The 27,840-nt window shown below is 41.5% G+C and overlaps 1 protein-coding gene across 2 annotated transcripts in view; it reads left to right on the top strand.

Moving 5' to 3' along the window:
* The window catches only part of SOBP (sine oculis binding protein homolog), a 99,542-nt gene that overhangs the window by 24,099 nt on the left and 47,603 nt on the right, over positions 1-27,840 (top strand). The window lies entirely within an intron of this gene.

Below are 27,840 nucleotides of genomic sequence, written 5' to 3'. Positions count from 1 at the left end.
GCCTGAGTCTCATTCAGCATCTAATAGAAACTCTTTTCTTTTGTTTTCTCTGTTTCACCTGGTCCCACCACTTTCCATCTGTATTGTCTGTTGGACTGTCAGCCCTTTACTAACCTTCTTTCTTCCAGTTTCACTCAGCTTGATACTTGGGTCTTGTGAGAGTCAGGGAATTTAAATATCAATAAGCATTAACATAAGACTCTGAAGACTCATAAGGCCTTAGAGTCTCAGAATACCTCCTACACATACACAACTAAGAGGAAGTGTCAAAGCAAGAGAGGAGAGAAAGGTTGTGTATGACAGTGCCGCCAGGTCCCATGGCATTGGACCATGGCCAGTGGGTAAATGCTTTTAGGGCCTAAGTCTCAGTCCCATCACAATACTGGACACCTTTTCCCTGCTGTTAGTGATCTCTACTTTTGTTCTTTAAAAGTGTATAATTTTTAATAACTTACCATGGCTACAAAATTCAGACACTATACAGTTTTTGGGTAAGCAATGTTAGAACGTCAAGAGTAACTTGAAAGCCCCTCCTACTCAATTTAAATTTAACTCCATCTAAAATTAGAAAGCAATCCTAATATTGAATGTCTACAAAAATTGCTGTAATCACTGAAGCACAGTGCCTGAAAATGCCCTCTAGGTTACTTCAGCAGCTGTTTTCCTGCAGCAGGATCTGTAACATGTCATTTAAAGAAAAATAGAGAAGAAACACCTCAGATTTTTGGTTGTTAAAAAAGCAACTGTGCCCTTTTGGTGCTTAGTAGTGTGAGCCTTTGGGTAACTTTATTGTCTTACAAATGTTTATCATTCATAAAACTTTTTACATTTTGGTTTCATAAATGATGCCATTTACCCTCATGTTCAGTACATACCAAGCCTGTCAAGTTCAAACTCACTTCAGGTCTCTAAATCTGGTCTTTTACATCTGTCATAATAACAAAAAAGTGCATATGGATTCTAGACTCAAGATGCAATGTTATAGCAAATTAACCTCCTTTATAAATTTGGGTCACGTCATCCTGCCAAAAAAAAAAAAAACAAAAAACCCCAACAAAAAACAACCACAAAAAAAACCCCTGAAGAATTAGGTTGCAAAAATCAGTAGAGTGGAATTTTAGTAGCAGGCTTGGAGAATCAAGCTCATAATGTCTACTGGAGCAGACAGGCGAATAAGTCACATGAGTATTCTGTGAAGAGTGTTGTTTACATTCTTTTTATCTAGAAAAAAGTGTAGAGGAGGGAAACACACGCTCCTTAGATGCTCCTCATTTGAAAATACATTTGCACGGATGTATGTACGTTGTGCACATGTGCACTTTTATCACACGCGTTCAATGTGCCTTACAACATGCAGGGCACAGTCCAGACACTCTGGGCTGACAGGATACAGATCCCTGTCAGCTGATGCTCCTGTGACTTCCAGTCACAAATTTACCTGGATAAGATACTTCCTAGTAATGGAGGCATTGTCAGTGATCCTGGTTCAGTGGTCCTGTGTGTCCAGAACTGATGAGTACCAGATAATTTGGGAAACCTTGGAGAGGCAGATGAAAGAACTTGGTGTATTCTTTCTCACCTACAGCTTAGATCCTGAAATAAGAGATTTAGATCCCTGCTAAATGAAAATAAATGCATGTTAACATAATGCAGAGGTGTACTTCAACCTTCTAGTAACCCATTAGTAGTAGAATTCAGTAATATTTTATGACCATTAATTCAATCAGTGAGGCAGTATATGGAAAAGTTTCCGTTTACCTGACTTACTATATATTCTCCTTTTGCTTTACTGGAGGCCTCCTTGTCCTTGTATTATGAGAAAGGATGAATTGGAGCTTCACATTCTCCTTGGTTCCCTTTCCTACACCTCTGTTAACTTCTTCTGGAAGATGCTGAATATTTCCATCCAGAAAGCTCGCTGTATTCATTATTTGTATGTGTGTATACGCACACACACACACACACATATATATATACATATATAAACACAATAGATGTTCATAATATTTTCATATACCAGCATATCCCAGTGAAATGTCCTATTATTCACTAAAGAGGTTTCAAACTAACAAAATGTCATGTGGGAGGACTTGGCAAAACATGGTGAGAAAACATTATCGTGTTGATTGGCTCTGCTTCAAAGCTAAGCTAGTGAGTTGAATTTTCTTTCTCTTTGGGCCTGTGGAACCTGGAATTTCACAGGATCTGACTGAGAAGAGGAAATCTGTAGCTGCCCCTTGCATGTATGTTCACGGCATTAGATGATCCGGGGACAGAATATTTAGGAAGCGCTGCTGTTAAATTAAGACAAGCATGGTAGAACTCCGCAGACCCTCATGCTTCTGGTCTTGCACTTCACCTGTTAGTAACAGAGTGGAGTCTTGAGGAATAAGATCAAAAGGACCAGGATGCAATAGTTTCAGATTTAACTGCTGACCTTTGCTCTGTTACTGCTGTTCCAACAGCATACCTGTCTTCTCCATGACTCTAATGCTTATTTATGTATTTTAAGGAATTATGCCACTCTACACTTTCTCGTTTTTCAAACAGAGGAGCAAAACAGTCACGTTTCACCTGCCTTATGCATGTTTTAAACTGTGGATCTCTGCCACAATATAGTGTTGTATTACATTAAATATGTACAGCTGCTGCATTTCTGGGAGCTGATAGGACTTTGTGGTCACTTTATTTAAAGCTTGAGTTTCCTAATGGATCACGTTAAGCAGTCTTCCCTCCCTCCCCTAGATAAGAAGTGCTGTAATAAATGCTTGCCTCAGATGATAGGGCTGTTTAAGCAGTAAAGAATTAGTCATCACTAATGCCTCAAAACAGCACTAAGTAATGCTGTGAATTATCCATCCCTGAATGACAATTGCTGTGCTCAGAATCCTCATCAAAAAAATCTTTTCTCATACACGGGGCAAATGCACACTACAGTGCTGCACGCCACAGATTGCCAGCTGGGAGAAGGCTTGACATGAGCCTGCACTGAAGTGCCCTGGAAGTGCTCCACAAAGCCCCAGGTCAGCTGGGCACTGGCTGCTCCCAACTTCTGACTCCTTCCCAGCCCTTTCCTGCACTAGGTTTAGCAAGAGTAGCAACACACAGCAATAAGCTGGTACTCTCCTGGCCTTGGGAGCTTTGAACCCAAGGAGTGAAGGCAGAGGTGCCCGTCAGGCTTTCCTGCCTTTAGTCCAGCTGGAGTCGTGTCTATTTTTGCTCCAGAAGCTGGGCCCTTGTATCCTCTGCATCCATGCATAGCCAGGGTTGTCATAGAGCTTCATGCCTGGAATGAGAAGTTTGTAAGGAAAAAGGCTAGTGCAACCTTAAGTTGCTTTTCTTATAAGAAATGCAAATTTTGCTCCAGGTATTTTGAAGTCATGACCATTTAAAATTACATCAGCCAGCAGCCATGTCTTGCAACAATAGAAATATATATGTTTTGAAATTATAAAGGCTCTCCCAAGAGAATAATTTTTTTTAAATTATCAGACATAAATGAGCAAAAAATTGAGGCTTTTATCCCATTAAGCAAAACCCAAAGTATTTAGACAAGATCCAGTTTAGAAGGAAACCTAAAAATACCACCACTGCCACCCCCAAACAACAGTAACCCAAATCTGCATTCCTGCTCCTGTTTTGTCCAATTTGCCCAGTCAAATGCACATAATGAATACTGTATAAGGACAACCTGTTGTGTACAATAATACCAATTAGAAGGAACCATTGCTGGAAAAGCGAGCATTTGGGACTAATGTTAGTAACCAAAGAGATAAGATTGGGATGCTCCCTTCTTAGATTTAATTTTATAGGCAGACTGAGACAAAGTTAAGTACCAAAGAGTCACATAAGGGCAAAAAGCACTAGACCACCAAGTTTCAGAACATGAAATTTAAAGGGAACAGTTGGACTCATAATTGGATCCAGTGAGTCTGAAGCTTGAAAAGATTAATTTTGAAATTAAGTTGTTTGACTCAATGGGTCAGAAAGCAAATTTATAATGAGCAAATAGCCAAATGGAGAACTAGGACTGACTTCACAGAGGTTATAAACTCTGCTCACAGATATATTGAAGAATAATTTACTTGATTTGACTAAGACTTTGGAGACATAGTGACTGCAAGGTTCTCAGGCAGTATTTTATGCTTGACCTTGTCCCTGCTTTGCACTGCCTCCCAATTAGGAGGAAGGATAGATGTTTTTGTTTACAGTGCAGTCCAATTTCATTCATACTAATAAACAAAAAGGCATAAATCAAAAAGTAAAAGTAAGCTACTCTTTAGCACCATGAAGATGTAAACAAGGATGACCCTTTTCTCCCTGTAAAGTACAGTGATGGGCAACACTGTGTTAGTAGTGCAGGGAGTGTGGTTTAGGGTCCTTTATCTCATCAGTGTGGCAAAATGAATGTGAACTATCAAATGGAGCTGTAAGAAGTCATACATAATTATTTAGCTCTGAGTTCTGTTGCATTAGACGACTCCTCACATTTTCAAGCTATATTTAAAGATAATAAAGACCATGCAACATCATATAGCTTTAGCACTCTTGCCTGCATAATTTTTTTGTTAATTAATGTCTATCACTAAGTGATAATATGGACATTTATATACAAACACATATTATAAACTGGGAGTAAGCAGCAGCTATCATTCCCCGGAATTATTACTGAGAATTGTCAGAGAAAGTTCACTTGATTTCAAGCTTAATTGTGCAGCCTAACAGCGCATGAGAGATATTTAACAATCTCACTGTTAAGTCAATGAGTAATGGCAAATAAAAAGCTACTTTCATCTCTTTCTTATGCATCTACAAAATTTAATTTGTAAAGTGATCATTATTCATTGAAATTTGGAAAATTGCTTAAAGTGGCTTGATGCAAATAATGCCCTGACTGGGAAAAAAAAAAACAACAAAAAAGCTAAAAAGTGTTCCTTCAGACTTCCTTTCCATAGTTGAAACACATGGGGCTCTGAATAGAAAATCCATTTCTCCTGGAGACTTAACTTGCATTAATCTGGTGTTTAGAAAGGTCCGTTCAGGGCAGGTGTCCCACCATCTTTGCATTGCCTGCAATTGTGCATATTTGGTTCTGTGGAGCTTTAGAGAAAAGCAGGATTTAATAAATGGTTCACAAAGTTGCTTCTGCCGCTGCGGGTTTGCGTAGAACGTGCGTGCGTGTATTTGTGTGTGCACATCTGCGTGTGTGCCTGCGTGTATTTGCCACAGCAGCCAATTAAAAAGGTTTCTTGCAAATGCTCGAAGGTAGAGGAGAAAAAGACAACAAACATCTCCATAGCTGTGATTGCTTTGTTGAGCTATAAATGAGCGCTGATGAGTGAATGCAGATGAGACGCTGAGTCTGCAGGGGAAGCAGCTCGAGTGTAGGGCACAATTGCAAACTTCTTTGAGGAACTGGCTGGAGAAGGAGGGATAAGCAAAATAATCTCATTCAGAAGATGTTTATAAAGTTTGTGGAGGGTTGAAGGCTGCAGATAGTGACCAAGAATCTGGAACAGAGACCGAAATATTAAAAAATTCCTGAGCTGTGAAAGAAATGGGTGGCATTGGTCAGAAAGAAGCTTGGCATCATTGTCTTGCTGTCATCAGCTGGCCTCGCTATTTACAGGATGCTAAACCCAGAGATCTCATAGAACTGCTTCCCTAAACGGGAGCTAGGATTTTTCGTGATTAGAAGAGGCAAATGAAATTCCAAATTAACCGACTGAGGCCATCAGTCAGAATATCTCACTGCTCATCCACAGCAAAGCAAAGTGCATTGCCATTGCTAACAATGAAATGGGCAGCAGCACCTGACTGATGCCACCAGTGACTTAATGAAGGGATCTGGCAAACCCAGCATGCTTGTCAGTTTGCAAACTCAGTGGACATTTTAATGTCCATCTGCTGCCATTTAATACTATAAATTTGAATCAAATTCCCATTGTCTGCATTACTAGCAGGCATCCAATCCAATTAAAAGGCGTGTTCACTTTTAATTTTAACCACCGTGACGCATTACATCAGTCGTGTTGCATTCTGGCTGCTTTGGTTATATCAAGATGAATATGCTAATTACAGCTGCCTCTTGGGGGGCAAGCATTTGATTCAAACAAAGCTACCAGTTTATGTGAGGTGTCCTCACATCAGTTTTGGACAGCTTCAATGATTGCGCTTTTCCTTTTTCCCAGAAGCAGGTTTTGTTTACATACAGATGGTACAACCAAAACCACTAATTGTGTTAGGACTTGACTGGAAATGCTTTTAAGTTTTTTGCACACTGGGTGAATGCAGTTTAGAGCAATGATTTGGGTTTCAATAGATGTTCTGACACTTGGTATTGGAGAAATGAAAGAAGTTGCTACCTGCAGAGTGACTGAGGGAGAAATATGTCTAGCAGCCGTTTTTCTGGAGGTTACTAAAGAGCTTTACTGAAGTCTTAAATCACTTAGGATGAATTTTTGAAGGGGAGAGGAGAACACTAGAGGATAAACAGACATTTTGCTCCTTTAAAAAGTTTGGCAAGATAGACTCCATGGTCTGCATCCACGATATTTTTACATCACCAGGGGATTTTTGATTAAAGAGTTTAAATGAATAACAATGATGCATTCAGAGAATGAACAGATGTAATACACATGGATGCTTACTTTACCTCTGAACCCCTTTGGTTCCAACCTATGTGAGCTAGCCAATTGCTCAAAAAAATATTGCTGTCCTTTGTTTCGTGTCTCAGCTCAGGCTGCCTTATGTTCACCTTGGCTTGGTATGAAATTAAGCACCTTCCAGTTTTGTTTTCTCATGCTCAGCACAGAATGAGCATCAAGAACAGTCTTTATTCTGACAAAAGCTTAGGGTGTATCTCCAAAGTGAATCTAATTTGCACGGACTGTGTTTGGTGCCATTCTTCCCTTTCCTAATGAACACATCAATCATTAATACTAATATGAGCTGGGCAAATAAAGAAATGCGTATTAAATGTTTGTTCAAAAATATCATGACATTTGAATAAATTATTGCTTTAATGGCATCTGTTCATTTATCAGTCAGCTCATTAACTTAGGGAAATATTGAAAAGGAGGTTGAGTATTTTTTTTCACTCTATATATTTTTATTTGAAAACAAAAATTAAGCAAATATGGTTTTCAAAAATGTGTTTGGATTAGGAACAATGTTGTGAGCAACACCATTTGCACACACTTCTGAAAGGGTGTGTGGCATGCAGAAATTAGAATTAATGGCATAGTTTAACAGGGCGAAATTCCACCCCAGCAGAGTAGCACAGTGGGCAGAAGTACAAAACCTGAGGGGCCCAGCTGAAGGTAGAAGGTAATTTCTAGTCCTGAAGTGTCTCAGGAGATGACATTGCTGTCACATTTCGCAAGTGGAGAAGTAATTTGTGCAGGTGAGGCAGCAGTTCAGTGGTGTTGCGACATTTCGTGTCAGCTGACGGTCTGTATTCAATCACTCTGTTACACTCCCAGTGTGGTGGCTTTCCTCTCCGTCAGCCAAAGAAACCTTGCAGTAAATTCAAGGATGAAACTGAGACCAAGGGAGTAAATCACGTTGTCTATCCTTTTGGCACCTTCTAGCCAGGAAAGTTTCATCCCTCTTAGGTTTGTTTGCAAACGTCTGCTGCTTTATGGGAAGACTGAAGAAACCCTTACACCCATTAACCTTGAGTCTGGCCTTGTGAGTTTAAATGAGGCTAGGAGAGGCCAAATGGATATAACTTATAATCTGCTGGATGAACAGGAAAATGTACTACTGGGGATTGTTAGTTGAAGTCAGTTTCTTGCCATAAATCAAGCCGTGCTCACCGTGCACGCATTAAACTTGATGGAAGAATGAGGTGGGTTTTATAGAGCAAAAGTCTAAAAATGTAAAATGTCCCTCCAGTAGAAATTCGTTTCTCCAATAATATTTGATCACTTGGTGACCAGATAAATTCAGTGACTGGCTGTGCTCTGTCAAAACCCCAAGCATTTTCAACTCACCAATTTGAATTTAAGTTGAAAGTAAACATATGTTGTGAGTTGTCAGACTTGATGCAATTTTGTGTCTAAAATAAATGTACTCATCTGTTTAGTAATATTTAGAAACAGCCATTTGATGGGTTTGGAGGTGGGGAGCGTGTGTCTTCAGATGATTTTGGTTTATTTACTCTCCAGCCTAAGAAGCAGGAGGCCAGACCCTGCCTGTCACACAGAGGGGCTGGCGACGATGCTCCGGCAGGAGCCAGTCCTTTGGCTGGCACACACGGGACAAGGGGTGGACGTGGCTCTGTTGCTGTCCATTTATTTCAGGAGAAGAGCAGAGCAGAGCATCTCTCCAGCCCTTCTCTGGGCTTTGCCAGGAAAAGGGTCTTTAGTGGGGCATGGTAGCCTGGTGCAGCTTTCCTGGGGAGCGTGGGAAAGCACCGAGGACTCAGCACCTCCATTAGACTGGCCGAGTGCGGTAATTTTCCTCTTAGCACATGGAGGGATGCAGCTCTGCAGTGTCCTGTGTCCCCGTGGACCTTCTTTCCCTTGAAATTCGGAGTCTCAAATGAAAAGGGAAACCTGTTGAGTTAGAAATCAAACAACAACTCCCTCTCAATAACTCTTGCTATTTTTAATTTAGCCCCCAGGCTTTCACAGTTATGGTGCACAGTGCTACTAAAAATTAGGTGGAAGAGAGCTCCTAGAACTAAATATAAGTCTTAAAAGATTAATCTAGAGATGAAAACAGGGCACTGACATTTAAATATTTATGGAGAGAAAGGTTTGAATTGTTTCATTGTGTAGCATTAAAATAATGGTCGACTTTGGCTATTGTTGAATGGATCAGTCTCACTGCCTTGATAAGGCAACTCCCGATGAGTTTTGACTAAAGTAAAGCATTAAAAGAGCAAGCAGCTGTACTCCTGACTTCTGTGTGTGAAGGTGGTAACTTCATCCTAAAGAAGAAAGACCAGGAGCTCTGAAAGAGGAGGTTCTAAAATACCAAGAAAAAGGGTTAAACAAGAGAAAGTTTAAAAAAGGAAAAAAAGAGAAGTATTGAATCTCTCTGGAGGCTATTTAAGAACACCATATTAGATGCACAGATGGTATGTATACCTCTGAGCAAGGAAAAGTAGAAAGGGGAGAGTAAATCTGGCATAGTTAAGTGAAGAAGTGCATAAGCTTAAAGGGACACTGTCAACTTAAAAATCACACTTTTACTGGAAAATTTGTTACCTACTACTGTTACAAACAACACCTATGATTACTGTAACTGAAAGATGAGACAAGAAACTCTCTCTGCTTTTTTGTGTACTTTCTTTGGGCCTGATCCAGCTTCCATTGGCATCAATGGGTGATATCCCATTGCTTGTAATTAGCTTTAGATCAGGCCCTGTGCATATTTGCCCTGTACATTGTGTACATGCAGTTCAATTATTTCGCATCTGGTCTGTTTTCCTATTGTTTCTGTCGTTTTTCACACAGCAAGAGAGGAGGAAAAAAAATTCTTTCCAAATTGGAAGTGTGGTTGTTAAATGATGGAAATGCCACCAGGGTGCTAGGCATACATGTAGCAGAAACACCAAATGCTTTGCCTTTTTAAGACAAAACATTTCCTTCAAAAAATTTGAAAACACAATCAATCAATTATTGCTAAAGGTTCCTGAGGTGAAGTGCAGAAATGATGTGAAAAGTGCAGGTACCAGGCAGTGTAGGAAGTACAGAAAAAGTGGCTCTGTAGAAAACAAAAAGCCACCTCTAAGTCCCCTGTGCCTGTAGGTCATCCAGCCATGGCTCTGACCTCTTCTGAAAAAGTGGAACAGCAGGGAAACGAAATTAAATTTCCCATGTCCATCTTCACCACAGAGGATGATGAAGAAAGTCCTGTCCCAAGGACACTATCCACAGGAAATCAGAGTGTGGCCTTATAACAGAAATTGAAGTCTCTTAGGACGGAGTTACGGAACAACTTCAGCAACTCGAGAGCAGTAAATCACCAGGAGCAGATGGTACTCAGCCTGAGTGTTCCTAAGGAAATAAAAGTGTGAAGCAGCAGAGATATTGACAAGGATCTGCAATATATCATTAAAACCAGCAACTGTTCCTGAAAATTTGGAAGTCTTTTGTACGGTGCTTAAAAAAAAACCAAAACAAAAACAGAGAAAGAGAAGGAGACATAAGAAGGTTATTTTCTTCTTGAGCACAGGAAATGAGAACTCCTAAATAATTTTTATTTAATTTGCTTAACAGCAGAATAAAGTAACTTCAGTTAGGCATGATCTGGCAGGTAGTAACACTCTAAAGAACAGCTGGGATATAATTTTTATACATAGCAGCTTTTAGATTGAGATATTTAGGTGGTTATTTGGACTCAGGATCATGTTTGCTGGATAAGATTAGTTGGTTTTGATGTGTTATTTGATGTCTGTGGATAGTTTGATGCCCTCCATGGAAGCAGTGAATGCACTTTGCTATGGCAGCATACCTCAGTCCACATTTTCATAGGAAGCTGGACATTTAAATAAGAAACTGATTGCATTGAAAAGTACTCCAGTTTCCTGCCAAAAGAAAAATTACTTTATAATGCTGAGGGATGTTTTTATATGTGCTACACAAAATTTCAACTCAATTTCCTTGAGAAAAACAAATTGTTTTTTAGGAAAAAAAAAAAAAGTTGGATTTTTCGACAAAAGGCAGATAACTCAATGCTCAAACCCACTCAATCACATTCCAATTTCCTGCAGTTATACCCAATGGGTAAGGAGTAGCAGATGAGTACAGAGGTTTTGCCAGGCAGACACGGTTAGTATGTACACACGCACGGAAATCAGCTGAGGGAGGCAAATTAGAAGTTCTAATGGATTTGAAATTTAGTAAAGCACTTGAAATGGCATCTCATGAAATCTTACCCTCAGATTAATTCCAATTACTTTGGATATGAACACTGTCAAGTGGCCTGAAAACAGGCTCAAGGAATAGAGTAAAGGGTGGTGATAAAGAGCAGCATATCAGGTTGTGGATAGAGAAGTGCCAGGGGGACTTTAGTGAAGTTGGTCTTGTTTCATATTTCATTAATGATCTCCAGGAGAGAACAGAGAACAAGTTCACAAACTCTGCAGCTGATACGGAACTAGGAGTTACAGATACCAGACAGGACAGAAAATAATCTTCTGGAGGAATCAGAAATAATGAAAAAACCCAACTTGTACTTTTACAAAAATGAGTTAGTATGTTTAGGGGGCAAAAAAAAAAAAAAAAAAAACAACAAACCACCCTGAAAAAAATATCTTAGGGGAATGAATGAAGCTAGGCAACAGCCTGAAGCTGAGGCTAGGGGAAGGGCAGTAAGTTGGATCATGCAGATATAATGGTAGTTAAATGGGCAAGGGTCTGAGGTGGAGGAGTGTTGAGGAGGACAGTTGAGTGGTTGCTGTAATGTGGGTAGAGCAAGGAGTGGCAAGATTTGGGGAGAGTTTGGATATGCAGAGTTCAGTGATCAGAAGAATCAAACATGCCTTAGGGAATACGAAAAGGTTAAGCCTGTGGAGAGGGAAGAGAGGGCTGGACCAGAGGTTCATCTTTTGCAATATTCTTGTATAATACTTTGAGGTGTTAACACTTGTTACTGGGGCCTGAAATGAGCCGGTTTGCTTGGGACTGACTAAGCTGGGAAAAACAGACACTAGTAAACACTGTGGCTGGCACTGGCAAGGGAAATGCATGCACTGTCCTCAGTATATTTTCTGTTTCCTGCAGAAATGAAAGGATAGCCTGCTCAGCAGGAGTTATTGCTTCCCCAAATTACACCGCCCATTTTTAGACTCAACTGTTACAAATAGTTAAAGAACTGAGCAGCAAGCCCCTGAAATAAACAGGACTGCTCTGTTTGGAGTAGCAGCTGAACTGGTACTGAAATTAAATGGTGTAGTTGCAGAGGTTTGATAAAACTGATTATTATTAGCAAAGCGTATAGCTGAACCAAATGAAACAACAACAGAAAGCAAATCTCATACATGAGAGATGTCACCCACTGTGTCAGCCCCAGATGCATCCTATAACTGTGTAGATTACAGGATATTTTTTCATTCCTTCCTTCAGGTGTTGGCTATTGTGAGCTGCAATTTGCCAGATGAGGTGGACAAATGTGCTGGTCACTGTGGCGAGACCCATCATCCTAATCAGAGTGGTTGCACTGCTGGCATAGCGAGCATGAAGGGCTCTGTGACATAATCCAGATCCAAATTGACGTGTCCCATTTGGTTGGGCAAATACATAGCTTTATTAAAGTAAATGGGGCTACTTGGATCAGCAGTAATTTTGGCCCAGTGTAGGTGTTGTAATAGCTCCATTTACTGAGTCTGCAGCAGCAATAGGTTTGGTGTAGTCTTACTGAGGAGTTTTTTGTTAATATCACTCATATGAAAACGTTTTCTCTCACTTTCAGTTATTCTCAAGACTCTCTTAAAAAATTTCAGCCTTCATAATGCAGTTGTCAGGGTCGCCACACTGCTCTTTTGGAGTATTTTGAAAATGTCAATATTTTCTAGTATTTGCTGTTGGTGAAAATATGGAAAGTGTAAAAGATTTCTTATAAAAAGACAAACAGTATGTGAGGTTTTGTTCAATCTCACACAATAAGGGCTGTTTTTAGAGAAGGGTCATGTAGAGCTCTAATTCATTATATCTGGACATTTCAGCATAAAATGTAAAGTCTAGGAGCTTCACTATGCCTAACTTTTCCAAAGAACACAATAGAGATATTACAACATATCACCTAGTTTGTAAGTTGTTTCCTAAAACTGATTTGCTGAAGACAGCTTACAGCAAATGAGGTTATTTTGAGCTTTATTTCTTCAGCCTTGAACTTAGGCGTGAATAACAAAACAAATTGCAGGACAGAATATGCAATAGCATACTGACCACCAGTTTCAAAACAAAGGAAGTATTTTGGTCTTGTGAGTGTCAGGGGCAATATTTCCACTCATGTCAGTAGGATGAGCACTGAATCACGAAGCCAGTGGTGGCATTACAACAGGAAAAATGAGGAATTCGATGTTTGTGCTCTACAGCTACAGCTTTTTGCTGATAAAGCTGTATAAGGTATTTTAAATTTAACCTGATTATATTAAATAAAATAAAGCTCAGGTCTGCCGCAGTTAGACTGGATAGCTCTTTATCCTCCAGTAGCCCAGGGCAGGGAGGTAATGCACGTTTTTCCTCCTTCACCATTCTGCCTTATCCTTTCCCTTGCTTTATTAAATGGAACCTTTCTAGCCTTCACAATACAGCCACCAAACTTTTAACCTCTCTCTGGCTATGTCTTCCTACATTTCCTATCCTTTTTCTGCATTTTCACTGGTAAGGTTAGGACAAGGTATGGCATTTTCTGTTCCCTCTTGTGTTCTGTATTTGCAGCATGTCTTGTATTGTCTTAAGGATGTTTTCTTAGGTTGCTTTTTTTTCATTGAAAGGTACCGAGGAGAGGAGATTCTCTGTTGTTTTTTCTCTGTGCCCTTAGTAGGGTTTAACTTACCACCCCATTAAACAGTAATTTTTTATGTGCAATTGTGATTGCTGGAAAGTAGGTTGCTATTATTAATCATCTTGCTGTACTTGCTGTTACATCAATCACGTGAGGAGACATGGGCGTAAGTTTGGATCCAACAGGATGACAACTTCTTGTTCGTGGTGATCCGAAATTCAACCCGTGAAGCAAAGAATGACTTTTACAAGTCATTTTCATGTTTGCCAATTTTGAAGGCAGCTCTGTGCCATTTTGCGGTACTCCATGCTAATTATGACCCGTGTGGATTTAAGGGATTTCATGAATAATACAAGAGAAGCAGGAGCAGTTGGGCAAAAAAAAAAAAAAAAAAAGACCCACCCCGTTTCACACGTTGTTTGTGTCAGGGCTTGGTAATGGATTTACCCTCGAACACAGTCAGCACTAAGGAGACATTCTGGTTTGCAGGGCCTCACACTGTGCACGCAGGAGTCATTTCGGTTTGCACGCACGGCGCTCTGGCTGCTCTCCCTTTGTTTGCGAACCGCGCGTGCTCTGCCGCATACATGTGGCCTCGCGTATCCCTACACAAAATCTACTTTCACGCCCAGGAGGGAGAAAGTCTAGCACGTTTTCTGCATGTTCCTTCGGGAAGCAGACGAGCAAAGAGGACAGTACAGCTGTAGACATTCTGCGCGGAGATAATCAGTGCCCCAGCAGGAGCACCTTCCCCACACAGCTGTACAATTCCCTTTGCTCCCTAGAAGGCACTGCACCCTACGTGCAGTTTCCAAGCTACATTTAACACAATTGCCCATCAGCACTTAGGAAGCAGTTACCACAGAAACCCAGCAGAGACCAATTAGTCACATGATTAAATTAATTAAAATAACCCAGGGTATCTGCCATCTTGCTTCTTTCTGCTATGCATAGCACACGACCCAGGCAGAGATGTAATTGGGTAGCATTATTGTGCCTTTTAATCCTAGAATCATCTTCATACTGTACTGTAGGTGGTCTTTGATTTTTTTTTCTTTTTCACGGGTCTACATAAATCCCTTCCCAGAGAGCTGTCTTATTCCCTTACTGCAGAGACGCTTTATTCGTTTTCTGGAGATCTGTGTTATTACACAAAAAAAATTCTCCAGCCCCCTCAATAAGCCAAGTAGTATCGAATTTACAAAACATCAGATTTAACAACAGCAAGATTTGTTATGTTTGGGATAAGAGGATTTGGAAACATTTTCAATTGCACAGCTAAGACTTTTGGAGGTCTTTAATGACAGCTCTAACAATACTTGCCAGGGAGAGCTCTGTAATATGTATTAGCACTTGACCTGAGAATTGTAAAGCACTAAGAAAAGACTGTATGTTGTGTCTTCATTTCACAAGTAATACTGTTACTGCAGTGGGGCGCATTTAAGTGGAACAAGCTGTCTGCCTTCTAATACTGCTTCCTGGGAAAGGCAGGCAGTTTGGTTTCCTCCCTTCCAGGTTTTGAAACCTAGAAGTGCACAGTCATGTTCTAGCTTAGTAGATCAGTGCTTTGTCCTTGGCCATTTGGCTGCCCTGATGATGGCATGCCCCGAATATCCATGTCAACTAGGGTTTTCTTCTATTATGTCGATGTCGTAGTTCTGCATGCACACAAATCATCTCTGCCTGAAGCAGCATAAAACACAGAACACTGCAATTTCCATCTCATCAGAGATTTGCTGGTGACTGCTCTGAAGTTACCTTGATCCATAGCACCGAAAGAAAAGAGAAATTAATACTATTTCTGACCCCCGAGTAGGAAGCAGCTTGCCTCTCCAAAGCAGATTCCATACAAACAGACTTGACAAAATAGCATGCATAAATTACACGGCTCTGATGCATTAATTTGTGCCTAACAGAGCAAGTGGCAGCAACACTACATCTACAATGGGTGGGTATAAGATGGAAGAAATGAAGTCTGTGGGTTAATGTATAAATAATCAACTGTTACGGAATTTGCAAATATTATGGAAGAAAACTAGCAGGTTTTGCGTGTGCTGTATTGCTAAAGTGCCGTGCACAAAGGCATTTGCCAGGCTTAACTGAGTAGCCTGTCAGGAAGGATGTACGTTTGGCAGTGTTCAGGCACAGATGCTCCAGTACGAGATTGGAGTTGTGAGATGAGGTCTCTGTCTACCAGAGTAATGCCAGTGGCAAAAGTGAGCCTCCACTAAGTCACAGCGCATTTCCTGAGGTGAAACGAGCCTTGTGCCTGGTACAGTGTGGGTTTTATAGACATCATCCCCAGCTGGCCAACATCCCCTGCACCCAGGACACATGCATGCACACACACAAGTTGTCAGGCATTAGTTACACCAGTGCTCTTAGCGTTTCCATTTTTCTTGTGTTCTACTTGTCATCATTTACTTTACATCATAGGCTACTGCAGTGTATACAGTACCTGTGGAAAAGTTGACTCTTTCGCTGTGTTTGATCGTGCAATTTTTGCAATAATTGGAACAATAGGAACACTGGGAAAAAAATTCTCCATGGGATTGCCCTGTTTTACCCTTAGTAGTCCCATAGAAATTGGTTTAATTATGTTTCATAAAACTGAGGTTAACTAGAGGCAAATCTGGTTGAAAGGTTGTTGGTGCAGCAGCCATGTGCTCTTGTTTCCAGAATTAAAAAAATGTCCCACAAATAAACTCATGAAAAGAATCATTATAAGAAAGATTTCTGCTTTGTATTTAAAGTACTCTTCCAACAAACCTGCCTGCAAAGTTCTCAAAGCTTTTCTTCCTTTATAATATAGAAGGAAAGAAAATTTTTTTTTCAGAATAGAGCGAGGAAAAGTTTTGACTGTGTTTTCTTGTCATGCTACATGAAATACATGTGTCTGAAAGCAGAGAACAGGCTCTTCTGTAACAGCTAAAGTGACAGCAAAGGCTGAGGTGGCTGTTTTGAAGTCTCCAATATAAATAGGAAGGGAAGGGGTTTTCTTTGATGTGCAGGAGCTCTGTGTTCTTGATGCAATTTTTTTGGTAGGGTTTCTGGCTCTTCTCAGGGAACAGACAGGCTTCCTTATCTGAGTATTACGGAGGAGTGAGTAGTGATGGAAATATGGGCCCCTCTCCCAGCTGTCCTTGGACTGGGGTTCATAGGTGAGAGAGCAGGGACTGAACTGGGTCAGTACATATCTGTGCCATAGCTGCATTTAGGAGGGATGTGGCAGCCTTTTCCCAAACCAGGAGATGGAGCAGTTCATAGGGACCCTTCTGAGGTACAGTTGCTGCTGTTGGAATGGGCACTCCAGGAGCAGACAGATTAGAGGTAGGGATTGCAGAAAAACAGAAGCACTGGAGATTGAAGGACATAATATTTCGATTGTGGAGTTCTTGGGCAGGATTAGCAGGATTCCAGGCTTCCTTTGTAAAAAGGTGAAAAACTTATATTTGGCCTCCTTGAAATAAGAAAAAGGGGAGATATAAAAGGAAACTTGATAAATGAAAGCAATTTTGAAATTACTCTTGTGAACTAATGGTCCAAACACACAGTGAACTGCATATGAAAATAAATGAGAGCAAAATCAAGATAGCAAAAGAATTTTGGTGTTATATTTTCTGCTTACCACAATAAGCAAAACAAAGAATAAAGAGCTGTATCGTAACAATTTGATTTTCCTAGATGTTGTAAACACCTCATCTTCCAGGAAGTGTGATGGGGCTTACAGCTAGATATCCACATCTGGGAAAGTCAGGTCATCTTTAGCCTTTAGTTTGAAGGCAGGCTGAAGCCAGTAGGAAGCTTGAGCTGAGTGGCAGTAAGTGATAAGCATTTGGCTGACATGTTTTTAAACAGGAGGAATGGATAAAGCATGTACTCCTGAATCATTTATGTATGAACTTTTTTTGTGTGGTAGAGGACACGTAAGGTAGCCTTTGGAGCCTAAGCAAATAGTCTAATGCATTGCATGAGAAGGAGTGCCAATGAAAGAGAAACTCAGGGATTCCTTTTTGGAAGAAATCACTGCTGCTAGTTCAGAAAGAGATGGTGAACCTACAGCAGTCTGATATCCAGAATTTATCTATTCCTAATCTTTCCACTTATTTGTATTCCTAAAATGGCTCTGACATAAAACTAGTTAGGGCAGAAATAACCTCCTGGAGGTCATCCAGGCATTTCCCTTCAATGCAAGAGGGTTTGTTTAATTTAATCATAGTCTATCATCATAGTATTACTAGATAAAAGCATATGAAAAATAGTCTGAGAGATTGTAAGGAGGTACTTTGTCTTTTGATATATTTCAATAACTCTCCTCAAGTCCTTGAAGTTCAGAAACTTTAAAAAAATAAGTAAAAATTCACAAACTTTCCCAGATTGTGTATAGAACTGTGGGGTTGAATTCTGGTCATTCTAATCAGTTTGTCTCGAGTGATTTCAATGGAGTAAGTTTGGGGGTTTTTTAGAACAGCTGTATTCACAAGTGGACCATTGCTTTATGGCGTGTTAGTATGAAAGATGTTGCTGGTATTCTTGATTAGAAACAGCATACAATTTTGGATAAATGTCAGGTGGGAACTAGCTGACTATAAGCTGGGAACAGATTCCGAGTCAGCTGGGATAAAGGAAGGTCCAGGTGATTCCAGTTTAGACACATTCAGCTTGTTCTGAGGCCATTTGGATAGAACCCAGTTTCCATATCCGCTATGGCTTGTATTATCATTCAGGCTTCATGTGGACTGGAGGAGGAGTCATTCTGCTGTTGTGTTTTTCTCAAGAATTGCTTTGTCTGATGGCCTAACACTTTTTCCTTCGCTCGGAAGCATTTCCATTAGCCCTGATTTCCTGTGCCCATCCTTGTCTCCCTCCTGCCAACAGCTCCTGGTTACTCTCTTGACTTTCCCTGTCTGTCATACCCGCTCTCTGTATCTGCCCTCGTGGACCCCAGCATTTCCCACATGCCACTGACACCTCCTGTGAATTCCACAGGAAATCACAGGAAAACTGTTTCTAAATTCCATATAACTGAGGCTTTTTCCCCCCACTGCGAGCACTACCTTGTGTTTTAACCTATATTTATACAAATTCCTTGTGCTAGGAAGTTGTAGTAACTGCGTACCTGTTATTGCCCTGGTATTGCCAGTAGATTCATGAGACGGTGGCAAGCACAACATGGCTCTGCCTCAGGAGCTGACTGCCACTGCAGGTGTAATGGGGCAAATGCCAAATAGGTAATGCTTTTATATATGTCCTTTCAACAGATTCTTAGGGGTGTTATTGTTTTCTGCAGAAAAACAACTGGTCCCTATGAGGAACAAAGAGCGACTCGAGTGAAAATTTTATTTCATGAAAGTTGTCTGTGGATTGTCGTGCCCCTTTTGCTCCCCAGCTGTCCCTTTTGCCTCCCTCTGGTCCCAAGCACCATGGCTGTCCTTTTCACAACTTCTCCAGTCTAAGTCCAGGCCCCTTTGAAAGTCAAAGGTAAAACTCAGTTGCAGAAGGGCAGGATTTTAGCCCAGGCACTGAGCAGATGCAAGTCCCACGTTGTGGATGGGTGTGTGTGGCTCTCTCCTGGGATGGGGCTGCAGTGGCTGAGTTAAGGGAGAGCGTGCCAGCGAGAGCCAGAGGAGAGGCTGAGGACACTAAACCAAGACGTGTCAATGTTATTATTGCTGCCTTTCTGAGCTGCTTACAACACCGCATGCTCCTCTGTCAATTCCACTCAGATCAAAAGCTGTGATGGAATGTTCCTTTTTGTACTTCTGAATGGGAAATCAGAGATTACTTAGATACCTAATATGTATCTGAAAAGATAAGTGGGTTTTTTTTTCCCCTTCCTTTGAAGAGTATTGCGAAAAGAAATGGTAGTAATGAGCTATCTATAAAATTGTTTCCTTCTCAAGAGAGTTTATTACCCTTCATCTTTCATTATCCTAAGATTATTTACAGGTAGCATCTTCATTACCTTGAACATTCCTGCGTGCTTCTACAGGCACACAGTGCACAGATACTTAGGAGACAGGCTCCTTAGTGCCCAAAGTCCCTCATTTACTGTTTTCATTTCACTGCACCAAGCTGGGGAGCTGCAGCATAAGCAGCTTTGGACTCACTCAGCCTGCGAGACTCAGCGACACAGAGAGTTGTGACTGGTCACATTACGTGTCATATTAAAGAGCCTTTTGTCTCCATTCAAGCTTTCTGAAACAAGACAAATTATGATACTTTCCTGTTAATTTCTGTTAATTTCTTTCCTTAATGAGTTTCATTAAAATCAAAGCTTCCGGAAGACTGAGCCATGACAGCTGTCTAAAGACTGTTTCACTTGCTATGGGCTGTTTGGGCTGAATAATTATTTCAGCTTTGTGAGGATTATTTCTTTAAATAAGAACAATGACGCTCTGTTTGGGAAGAGAAACAAATGCTTGGAGTGGTGCAGTATAATTTCATAGTTCTGACTTGTAGTACTCAAAGGCTTTAGGAATACCTGGGAAAAACACATCTCTCTCTGTCTGACATGTTTCTTAATGATTTCACTTAAGGATACAAAGGCGGCTATTTCAGCTGGCAAGAGAAAGAGGGGTTTGGCTTTTAATGAAGCAAATTAATTCCGCAAAAGAGAGAGGGGCTTATTCTTTGCTCTTGCATTGCTGTGAATGTGACCCAAGAAAGAAAGAAAAAGCAAATCTTTCTGGCTCACCATTCATAAAATATTCCTGTAAGTTGCAGGCCTGATATTTTGATAAGATGATGGCAAATATTTCAGTTCTTTTATATTACCAGCACTGTAAAATCTTAAAGATGCATTGTGTGTTTCACAGCTATTGCAATTAAAAAGACAAGGCTTTCACAAGATAGTTCAGTCTCTTTGCTGAGCTGACCAAATTTTTTTGACACGGAAATTCTTAAATCAAGGGGTGGGAAGATGGGAATTTTACAGTAGTACACTACTTCCCATTCTGAACTGGACACTCACCACCTGTTTTCATGAGCTGTTGCACCAAATTCCTTGTCAGAGTCGCAGAGAACCCGGCTGGTTTGACGGAGCTCGTGTTCCTATTGCGAGTCTCAGATTTCAAGACTCAAATAGTAGATTTTTGTTTGGGGAAAGTGAGCATATTCTGAGATTTGGGGACACCTTCTCAACTTCCTAAGTCCTTGTTCCCTGACCCCGGTTTCTAATCCTCTGTCCTTCCTGGTGCTGATTTTATCACACTACTCTTATTCCTTGAAGAATAGAGGCCAGTGACCTCTGCTTAAAATGAGATTGTAGTTAAGAAAGTGGTTATTTAGAAAAACAGCACCTTCTTGTTTGACAAAGAAATTCTGCATGCTCTGTGTGCTTCCTGTGTTGACCCAGATGGATCTTGTCCCTGTCAGTGTGCCTGGAGAATGACCAGATGCCTTCCCACCTCAGTAAGAATCATCAGGGTAATGGGCAAGAAAGCCTGACACACAGATTTTTTGTTACCAGGAGCGAAAATCTTTGAAAGAGCACAGCTTAATTTTTGTGTTACAGGTTGGTTTTATAAGGCAGACAGCAAAGCACAACCCTGTCTGGCCTCAGAATGCCACTGCTATAATGGGAAACAAAGCCGAGCGTGTCTGATGTAGTAACTGTCAAAGGGGGAGTCTTTTGGAACTGGTCTGAGACAGCAGTCGCTGCCTGATGGATGCTCAGGACACAGTGGGGGTCAAAGTGTTTAAGGTAATTGTGAACTGGCCAGCTGACAGCTGATGATCTGCAGTGAATTTGCAGCTAGGACAGTTTCACAGGGAGGAGCCTCTCGCACCAACAAAGGGCTACGTATCAAGCAAAGGTGGGCTTCTGCCACTTTGCTTTCTTTTCCAATGGACAGCTCTAGCAGTCGGAGAGGTGCATGCTCTCATCAGGAGAGGGAAGACACCCACAAGGGCACACGAAAGCCAGGTGGGTGGTCCTGCTCCACATGAGCCTCCTTCTCCACAGAGCGCCCACGAAGGGAGCCACCCCACAGGGACAGGACATCTGGGCAGCCCTGATGCAGCTGGGCATTTGTAACCTGTCATCATCACAGCTCTGGAATGAGGGAAGGTGTTTCCTTTGCTCCTTTTGCCAAGCCTGAAATTTCTGAAAGCACAGGCCAAAATTAAGCTACTGACTTCCCTGAAAAAAAAAAAAAAAACAAAACAAAAAAACAAAACAAAACAAAAAACCAAAAAAACCCACCTTGTTTGCTTAACTTATACCAGGCCTTCTGAAAATCCAAGCCCAAGTGACTTTGTTAGAGGGAACAGCATGGGCTATTGACTCCAATACTGTTGTATAAATCCGGAACCACACCATGATCTCCTTCTGTCATGTCTTAATTACTGTTGTGACATACTGTATGGGAAACTTCAGCAAGAAATCAGTTCCTCTTAAAATTTTCCTCTAATGAAAAATGAGAAATAAATGAAAGGAATGAATGAAAAATATTAGCATCATAAAATCAGTCACAATTAAACACTTTTCCCAAGAGACATGCTGCCTTTCTAGTCAGTTGTTGGTTTGTTTTGCTTCAGTTCAGTTCTTTGCCTCTGCCTTTACTGTTTCGTGACATTTTACTGCAGAGACTTGATCTCCAACCATGAAAGCTATTTCAGATTTGCTGAGAACCCCACAGCTTCTGTGCCCCAGGAGCCTGTGGAGTGAAAGCCTTTGAGTGCATGATGGGCTTGGCTCTGCCACTCCTGCTCCATGGCTAAAAGTAGCTGGCATAAAAATTTGCTGCCTTTCCTACTGAGTGGCAGCTTTTAGAAATCAGCCCATCTCCTGCATGTTACATGGAACAAACATAAAGAACCTGGGTGCTTTGTTATCAGAGAGCTGTAGTATGGTTTGTGCGGTAGCCGGGGAGACCTCCCAATAGACCAGGTTGCTCAGGGTCCAACTCCAACCTGGCCTTGAGCACTTGCAGGGATGGGGCATCCATGATTTCTGTCGGAAACCTGTGCCAGTGTCTCATCATTCTCATAGTGAAGAATTTCTTCCTAATATCCAATATAAACATACCCTCTTTCAGTTTAAAGACGATCTCTCTTCGCATATGGAGAGGGGATACCCTTGGAGGGATGTTTAGAGTTTACAAGAGTGTTGGTGACTTTTTCACATTAATTGCCACTATCCAATACCCAGCCTGGCAGACAAACTGCAGAATTCTGTTTTCAGCCTCAGCGGGTGAATCTGGAACCCAGTTAATTTTAGTATATATTGTGCATCGATGTCTAGCTGCCTCTCAGTGATGAGAGAGCACTTAATTGAATGTAATCCATGAAAGATTTATTCTCCTGATCAGCTTACTTGTGATTTTAGACTCATCAGATTCCAGCTGTTGCTTAAATCCATTCAGCCATCAAGCCTGTCAATTTTATTGTGAGTATTCCAGGTCTGTTCCCTGCTACGGCCTAGATATGGGTCTCCTATTAGTCTGTTTGACATTTAAGTCAATCTAGAATAACACAGGTTTTCCTGGTGTGTGTGGGGATGAGCAAGGATGTGGGGAAAAAAAATAAAAATAATAATAAAAAAATAAACACAAGTTCATCTGATCTCATTGATCCAGCAAGGGTGGTTTAGAAACTCCTTTTCAGTTGAACTTCTGCTTCCTGCAGTGATCTCGTCGACAGCAACAAGCACCTGGTGACCAAGAGGGATGAAAAATGATAGAAAAAGGAAATAAAAACCACATAGACTTCTGTGAGCTCTCACAGCGTTTGATCAGCCACAGCTATGTGTGGCAGCTCCACCCTTTTGCGAAGCAACTGTTGTAGCTGCTTCGCAACAGTTGTAGTTTTAGGATGTTTAGGATGTTAATTAACTTTAAAGTTTCTAATTACTTCCTGTGAATGGTGGAACTAAACCTAGAAATTCATGTTCATATATGCATTTATGCACATAGTGAGGCTGTTGTATCTTTTCCTCAGAACCAGCTAAAAAGAATTGGCATATCTTGGCGCAGCCAAGGGTTTTTCTTCTTTTCTGTTATTACATTCTACTTTCCATGTCTCAGAACTACATAAATGTTGCCACATACCTGTTACCAAGCAAGTGACTGACAGTAGCAAGAGACTGTGGATTTGGGTATAGAAACTGATGGAACTATTGAAGGTAATTTTGAAAGTCCTTTACAACAAGTAAAACTGCAGTATTAAAGTTTATAAAAAAATGTGTCCAAGGCTAGTATTTTTTTTATCCCATTTTTAGTGAAGCGTGTGTTTGTCTGCTGAGGGTCCAGACAAATTCAGTTCCTAGAATCTCCAACTGCCCTTTCCTTTCCTGTTCATATGTTTTAGGGAAAGTCTCTGAGTAGCTGGTAATATTCTAGCAAGCTGTCATTCCATAAGTGGTGTTTTCTAGGATGCTCATTTGTAATTGTCAAATTCCTCTGAGCAACACCGCATTCCTTAGATTGAGAAAGATTTAAACCCCTGCTGAAAGCCGTCACAAGAGTGATGGCATTTCTGCTTGCTTCATGTATCTCTAGGAGTGCAATCTAAGTTGATTTCCTGGGTGATCTTGTAATTGAACTCAGAAATGCAGGTAAAACTAAGAAAGGATAACTAGGAGTCAGAGTGAAATTTATTTCTGTTGTACTCATTATATGTGCACATTTTCCTGTGGATATTTAGGTGTTTCAAATCTAGTTGTCTGTTTTTGGCTGAAGTCAGGATATTCAAAGCTGTTGAATTTCAAGAGTGCTGAATTTCTTCACAACAGGAGTAGATTCCTAGAATTTTTTGGTGGTATGAACAGGAAGGCTGGAAAAACTGTGACCTCCTGGCTTTCAAAAGCCCTTCAATGACAAAACTTTCCTAGAGCATGTATAAGAAGAAAAGCTAGTCTGTGTCCAGTACCATCAGGAGATACACACCTGTGTTTTCCCTTCCACCTCTCAGCCAAAGTGTAGCTGTGTTTGCTGTAAAAGTTAAATTCAGCTCCCACCTCCAAAGTCTCTTACCAGCCTCAGAAATCATTTAATTCCCCTTTTTTGGAGGCAGAAATGATAGCCCCAATTAATTTCCATGTGTTACTTTCAAGGTTTGAAAACAGATCCGGAGTTCCCATTTCCAAAATCAGTTCCTAGAGTTTGACTGCAGGAAGGCCTGGGTGCTGAAAGCTCCAGCTGAGGTCACCCTCCATGCCAGACTCATGGCTCCTTGCATCGAGGCCGTGTCTGCTGGCTCCTCGGAACTGCTCTCTCGTGGGAGTGCTTGTGCTGTTGTTGTTAATAGCTGATGAACGTGTCCTTCCAAAAGGCATTACACTCCTCCTGGAATAGTGCATGGCTTTGACCTGCACACCACTCAGCTTGGTGACTTGTTCTGCAAAGAGTTATTTTTTAATTTTTTTAAATTTTTTTTTGCATGCTTATTGAACCTCTAGCTTTTTACATTGTGAGAGGCAGTGGATAGTTGATGGATAGCTACTAGCTACTTTTGTTTGGGTAACAAAAATATGGGAATGTGTTGGGTTTTTTCTTTGTTATCATAAAATATAGCATACTACATAGGCTACTATCACATCCATTGTCTCTCTTTTGGTTTTTGGGGTTTTTTTTTTAAGTGGGTAAGTCCTTGTTATTGAATATGTTATGTAAGAGCTGTTCCAAAACTCTGATCGCTTTTCACTGATGATTTTTTGTCTAGTGCAGACCGTGGCCAGGTTTTAAGGAGCAGTCTGCCATGTATTTAAAATAACTTTTGAAAAAGAAAGTTTACTCAGTGTGGTGATGCAATTAAAGTCAATTGTTGAAAATAAAGTAACATCAGCAGCAATTAGAACTCGAGGCAAGAACTTGTTATTTTTTCCCTTTTCTTGCTTCTTTTTTATTTTCAGATATTTGATAGGAGAGGTGACAAAATGTCTAACCTGGCCTTAAACTGCTCTTCTTGTCTGTCTTCCCCCCAAAGTGTGACAGTGGTGTCCCCCTTCCCCTTTGCTGTGGGGTGGCCTGTCACCCACAGGGCTAGGGAAGAGTGCAATGGACGCAGTGCAGCGTAAAAGCCATGCAACTGTGCTCCCACGAGATGAGGCAGAGAGGCTAAACATGGCTGGGGGTTGCATTTCATCCCCTGCAGGGCCAGTGCCCGGCTGCAGGACTCCTGCAATGACATTTGGGCAGCCCCCAGGGACAGCTGAGTTTGGAGGTGCCATCATGACTGTGTCAGAGGAAGGAAGTCTCCTCACAGCTGAGGGATGCGGTAGCAGCCAGATGAAAGCTTCCTTGTGGGATGACCTTCCCCCTCAGCTCCTGTTGACAGGAGGGTTAAGCTCCCCTTTTCCCTTGGAATCAGGTGGGGTCCTGCCTGAGAAAAGTAAATTTCTGTGAGGAGCAGGGAAGGGTGTGATTCCCCTGGTGAGTGCCTGTGGAATGGCAGAGTGCTCTCCCGCTGTAAGGTGCTCTCCACAATCTGTGTCTGCCAAGGAAGCTGCTGGAGCCAGAGGCCCGCCTGGAGAGTCGGAATCACCTCAGGCAGTGGAGAGGCTGGACAGGAGGGATTTTCTTCTCTAGCTGGGGAGCCCTCACAGCATCTGTGGGAAAAAACACAGGTCAGCCTGGAGAAGTGCAGCACTCAGCTGTGTATGGAATTCAATCCTATGGGATCAGGAAGCAAGTGTGATGTCTCCAGTCATGTCTTTCTTACCAGGGCAGTTCCTCTGCATCCTAAAAATGCCATCTCACCTGCATTTCCCTTCTCTGTTTTGCTTACTCACCACACTTCCTCTGCCTACACATACATGCACATATGGAGTCTGTCAGTAGGTAGGGAAGGAGATGTACTACGATCTCACCTAACTCAGCGCTTCACAGAGATGGATGTAAAAAAAAAATCCAGGAACCGTGGACACACAGGCCAAACCCACTCATCAAACCTTTTACACTCCCATTCCCACTGCCCTCAGGGCAGGTCTGTGCCTCTGGAAGGACTATAGCCCTTTGCTCCTCAGATTTTCGTCAAGAGAGTGATACTGATTGCTGCTGGAGACAAGCCTCAGCTAAGGTACCTTACATCTGACCCAGAGTGGCCATTCTTACTCAGATTTAGATAGAAAGTCTGTGTTTGAAGGTTGTGGTGGAAAAAAGCCTACCAGACATCTGCTTCAACCGGCACCTGAATTCCCTACCGTGTGTTTCCACTACCTCCAGCCCAGTTTGCAGGGGGAGTAGGGAATGCAGGACTGATCCCAGCTTGAAGGCTGCTGTGCTGGGTGAAGAAGAGAGGCACAATTGCTTTTTGGCTCCTGCCTTCTTGAATCCCTTCCTAGCACACGCTGCCTGCAAGCGCAGTGGGGCACCAGGGGCGTGATTTGCCTGTTTGCTTCAGTCACTAGCTGGAAGCTGTGCACTGGGATTGGGAATCATTGTCCTAGAACAAACCAGCGATGCTATTTGTGACCCATGGCAGTGAAAGTCCAAAACATGAAGTTAGGGCTGACACTCCCTCTCTAACTTGAGCCACTGTGCTTTTCATCACGATGCCAGGAGTTGTCAGCTGTAACTCCGTCTTTTTTTGGCTTGTGTCACAACCTAATAAGTTACAGGCCAGCTTCTCCTGTCGATGTTTTTGCTGCACAGAAGGCTTCACATTTTGTAAGCTTTTACAGCACAGCTGTGCTCAGAGATAAAACAGAATGTGTATACAGTACAGTATGCATTCAACTGATGCACTAGATTCTTCCCACCATATGTATGGAGTGGTGTGCATTTCACTCCGATACCTCACTGCCAAAACTGCCAGAAGCAAATAAACAAATGGCGGAAGAGAGACACCATATGAGGCAGCGCCAGGCACATGACCTAGACTTCCAGAATGTGATCCAGGCTGCTTTTAAAGGATTATAGTGCACCAATTTTTTTAAGCCTCACCTCCCGCCGTGTGGAATGTTCTGCCGGTGTATGCTGTGAAGTGTGCCGGTTGTTAAAGAGCACTCATAGATTTCCGCTTCCTGCGAAGCAGCTGATGCTGCGGCTTCTTGTGCTCAATACTCACTTCACCTTCCTTCGATGCCAGTGATTCCCCATCGAGTCTCTTAACTGAGAGAGAGGAACAATGGAGATGTGTGAAACAGTCTAATTCTGGAAGGAGTGCTACTCTAAAAAGACGGAACATATATAATTAGGATAATGAGATTAATAATATTAGTAACAATTTAATGATTAATATATAAACAATGGAAGGGAGACAAATGGTTGTTCCAGCTCGTTCCCCACAAAAAAAGTCGCTAAGTTGCATTTCACAGCATCGATGGTGAAGATGCCTGTAATAAACTGACACGAACATTAATTACATAGTTAGATGTAAGTAATTTAAATGGTAATTCTGTTCCTGGAACTCACACTCTGAATATGAAAAGAC

The sequence above is a fragment of the Hirundo rustica genome, chromosome 3, assembly GCF_015227805.2.
Source record: "Hirundo rustica isolate bHirRus1 chromosome 3, bHirRus1.pri.v3, whole genome shotgun sequence".
Taxonomy (NCBI): Eukaryota; Metazoa; Chordata; class Aves; order Passeriformes; family Hirundinidae; genus Hirundo; species Hirundo rustica.
Note: the sequence above shows the minus strand (reverse complement) of the source record. Positions and strands in the feature narration are given on the sequence as shown.